The 4,961-nt window shown below is 29.7% G+C and overlaps 1 pseudogene; it reads left to right on the top strand.

Annotated features, from left to right (window-relative positions):
- The first annotated feature begins 2,252 nt into the window (after positions 1 to 2,252).
- LOC111737414 lies at positions 2,253 to 2,371 on the top strand (annotated as a pseudogene).
- The last annotated feature ends 2,590 nt before the right edge of the window (positions 2,372 to 4,961 follow it).

Genomic DNA, 4,961 nt, shown 5'->3' on the forward strand with positions numbered 1-4,961 from the left:
TATTTCCATATGATGTAAAATATCAACATCTTCTCTAAACTTAGGAGAAATCAGAATCTGTTTAGTGGAACTATAGTACATGCCAATTAGTTCTGAGAACATTTTTGTTAACATCAATTCTAATGAATAAGTATATTATTTGAACATGTACTCCTGAGTTTCTCACCACTATGTTAATGGTTAGAAATAAAACATAACCCTCAAAGTCATAAAACATTAACACTCAGTGAGCTTGCAAACAGATAGCAATAAAAAGAACTATAATATTGAAAAGAAAGTAATTAAACAACAAACAAAAGGTTAAAAATGACACTGGATCTAGAGAGAAAAGATAATTCAGGTATTAGTAAGCCTCTAAGTGAAGTTGACAATTACTCTCGAAAACATCAAAAATGTACCACTCTGGGGGAATACAGACATTACCAGTAATTTGCCTCAACAGAAACATCAGAGGAAATGCCCAAATAAAAGGAAAGGATCGACTTATAAAAATTGAGAATTACTTTTCATTTTAATCTCTGTATATATTTTTTCCAGTTTAAAAGGACAGTATCTCAGTTACTTTGTGGTTAACAAAGATATATTGGGAACACATATTAGCTTAAAATGTTTTTATTGATTCATTCCTATGACTCTAACTTCATAAATTCAAGTGTGGGTTGCTGCAAACTGTAGATTAGTTAAACTAGTAAAGTAAATGGTTAAGTTTTGGGTATCATGAATAAGAAGAGGAGACTTTCTATTTGGGGGAGAAAACAAGGATTCAAAATGCTCTGAGTTAAAAACAAATTAGGAATAAAGATGAGATGATTGGAAATGTGCAATCCCAATAATCATAAAGACAAGGATTCTAAGGCACTTCAGGTAAACATAAATAAATAAACAAAATAACTGGCCAGTCTTGGTGTTTTAAAAATTAAATCTAAATATTCCAGGAAAAAATATTGTCTAAAATTGTTTTTATTTTATTAGAATTACGAAATTTTCAAATGATGGTTTTCATGTATTCCCTTAGGGCAAAAAAAAAAATAAAATAAAAAGAATTTTAAAGTAGAAATCATGGAGAAGATTAGCAAAATAGCAAGTTCAATATGAAATATATAAAATGTGTAAAAAATGGAAAGAATATTGATTTTTAGTTTGAAATCTACCATAAACAACCAAATTACTTGGGAAAGTAATTTATGAAATGCATCCATAAAATGAAGTGACTGGAATAAATTATCTTGAAGAACCTTTCTAGAAATCAAATTATTTTATTGTGGAGCAAAGTGCAAATATGTTTTCACATTTAAGACAATTATTTTATATTCCAATTAAAATACCTACAGTATTTCAGTAGAAAACACAATTAGAATAATATCGAGCACAAATACTGAAAGATTCAATATTGCTAAAATCTGTGAGAAATTTCCACTAATTACAAGACTAAAATTTGTCTGAATGAATGGACTATGCTAACCCTCCAAATGAATCATAATTAAACTTGCTGGCCTTCTCATATAAATGAGATCTATCCTGTGATTCTAAACTTAAATGCCTGCAAGAAGCAGACAGACAACATAAATATGTAATCAGACTCTATTCTTATACATAGAGAAAGATGGGCTTATATATCAAGTGAGTAAATAGCCCATCTAAAAGCATTCAAATAAAAATTCTTAAAGAACTATGTAAACAAAATCAAACACATCTGTAATTGTAAGAAACTCCTCATCTACACCAACCAGAAATGTGCCATTTAACTATAAGGAACTACTGTCTGTGACCTACTGTTCATTCCTTTCAGTTTGTACATAACCATAACATTTCTTTTCCATCCTCCCTTAGATAGAGCTTTCCAGAAATACTATAGCTAGATCTAAGGCAAAAGTGAACAGGGCTTAAAATTTTACATAGGCATACAGATTGAGTGGTATAAAGAATGTGTATGGGCAAAATTTATAGGAAAGCTGTTCTCTGAGAGCTCCCGATGATCATTTATCTTTTCTTTCCCCTTTTCTCTCCCTCTTCCTCTCTTTCTTTACAGAAGCAATTAAGATTAAGAGGACCAGAAGTGATAACAAACATTATTCCTTAATGAGTTATACATGTCTACCAGTCTCTCAGACTATTACCTTAGGGAGTACTTTCTGATATCAAAATACACAATTAGGAGAAACAAGAAAAATATCCCACCTGTCATAAACAAAAATCTGACTAGGATAGATCTTTGTGGTTGAAGTATTGGGACACCAAAAACAAATAAAAGAGTCTACGGCCATGCCACCCTGAACAAGCCCGATTCCGTCTGATCTTGGAAGCTAAGCGGGGTCGAGCCTGGTTAGTACTCGAATGGGAGACCACGTAGGAAGACCAGGTGCTGTAGGTGTAAAAAAATTTAAAAAAATAAAATAAAATAAAATAAAATAAGGAGTTGTAAGCTGACAAGGTCTTTGCAATCTGTGAGGTCAACCAAGCAAGGGTTGCCTCACCTAAAATAAATAAATAAATAATAAACAAACAAACAAACAAACAAATAAAACAAATAAAAGTGAGACTTCTGAAAAGGTTATGTATCAAAAAATACATAAGAAAATAATAGTTGAGTTGCAAAAGTATATTTTCTCGAAAAGACTGACTACAGCAAAATATTTAGAAATTATCTACTTTACACTGTCAAATAGCATAAAGGCTTAGATTCATATGAGGCAATCTGAGAGATGAAGGGCAACTGAATTGGACAAAGTGCTGGCTATCATGAAGTAAAAATAAATCTGAAGATAGATGAGATAAGGAAGGGTAAGAAAACTCCAAATAAATAGCATAGTTAATATTTACACTAGAAGAAGAAAAATAGAAATATTAAAAATCAAAGATACAGAAAATATAAGAATTAAGAGTAATAACAAAAGAGATGATGGAAATAAGGAAAACAGAAATCCAAAATTCAGAATATCAGTATTCATGCCTAAATAAGAAAGATGAAAAATTCAAGAATTAAATTAATACTGAAAGAAAATATATTTGTACTTATAAAATACCATATCTGAATATAGAAAGAGATTACCAAGTATAGATATAATTAAGAGATCTAGATATAATAATCTAGTGAACATATGAATTTTGAGCATAAATAAAATATAATTTAACTAGAATCAACATATTTTAAAAAAATCTACAAGGAAAGAAGTATTAGACTGACCTCAGATGTAAACACACAATATAGAAGCTAGATGAGAACAGAGGGACCAGAGTTTTGAAGGGTCTAACAATATATTCTCAAAATATTATGTCTATCTGATTCACTGCTCATGATGAAATAAAGACAATCTTAGATCATCAAGAGCATGTTCCATATGATTCAGAGTCTCAACAAGATGGTATATTTAGGAAGTCACATCTTTTATCTCTAAAGGTTGCCCTCTACATTCAAGATTTCTTTATTGTTTTCTGGGAAATAGATATTTCTCCAATACTGAATTATTCTAGAGAGAATAAAACTTTCAAGTGTACACTCCAAACAGTACAGAATATTCTGGATTGAAAGGGTCTTGGCACTTGAAGTGTGATATATTTTGTTCCACTTATTAACATATCATGAAGTACAGTGCACACAAATGTAAAGTCAGCCTGAATTTATTGCTCTCTGCTTCCACTGGCTAACAAAGAATCCAAAGATTTTCCTGAACTTCACCCAGGAGCTAGAAAAAAGATCTGTTATCCAGACATTTATGGAATCATACTAACAGGCCTTCACAAAAGCCACGAGTCTTTTCCTATAGCCCTTTGAATTTGCCTAGAGATAATATATATTTTTAAAGTCTATAAACTCTTAATGACTGAGCACTGAAACATAGAATATCTTATCCATTAGTGACAAAATGATGATTTTAAAGAATATTTAAAATAATAATATTTTCCTGTTATAAATTGAGGTAAAAAAAAAATCCCAGAGTTCTGTGTATTTTGTATTTTTCCTAAGTTAGTGTCTAAATGCTTTACTAATTGCTCTCTTTTGGTGTTGGGAACATTTTAAAATAATTCATGCATTTGTTTACTTTCAGAATTTTCTAAAATAAGTATATTTAAATTTTATAATAAAATATGGTAAATATTGTGTCATTGAAAATTTAGCTCACAGAATATGATAGAATATGGATTTGGGTTCTACATCATATTAAACTATTTAATTCACTCAATAAATTAAAAGTACTACAAGATTCAGTTAAGAACGACAAGACAATTAACTAGCCATTGTATAATTATTATATGCTCATGATCATTAAGTATTTCAGTCAATTTAGATTTAATTGTCTTTGTAAACTACTCTGCTAAGGATCTTCAAAATAATAATGCTAAATAATTTATGATTACTTGGTCTGTACCACTTAATGAAAAATGCAGATCAGCAAATAGTAAAGGGATTGCTTCTTTCTCCACATCATCATGATAGTTAGTTAAGCTCAACATTTGTAGCAATTTGTGTGTAAATGATCTTTCTCCATTATCCTAAGGGTTTAGATAATATTTATTAATTTGTTTATGAACATTTATTGAACTCAATATGTGTGACGCTTGTGCCTCACATTGTGAGATTAAATAAAAAAAATTAGAGGACCTCAAATTTTTCTAAGTGCCTTTAAAGAACTTAGAAAATAGAGAAGGTACAATTTTGAAAGCGTCAAAAATTGTACTGGAAAGGCTTTCCCCAGGTACTAAACTCATGCCATAAATGACAAAAGAAAAAAAAAATATCTAACTCGTCTATTCTTGCATAAAGTTCGTAAGTGAAGCTTACAATCATTTTTTAAATATCAGCCTTGAAATTATTCTGCTGGAAAAACAAACAAATATTACAAATGTATGTTTAATATATTTTTAACACATCATTTTATTTTTTTTACGGATAAATGAAATACTAGAGCAGTATAAATTATTGTGATAATGTGAAAAACAAAATAAATTGAATGCATAAAAAT

Source organism: Pteropus vampyrus, unplaced genomic scaffold (assembly GCF_000151845.1).
Source record: "Pteropus vampyrus isolate Shadow unplaced genomic scaffold, Pvam_2.0 Scaffold26, whole genome shotgun sequence".
Lineage (NCBI taxonomy): Eukaryota > Metazoa > Chordata > Mammalia > Chiroptera > Pteropodidae > Pteropus > Pteropus vampyrus.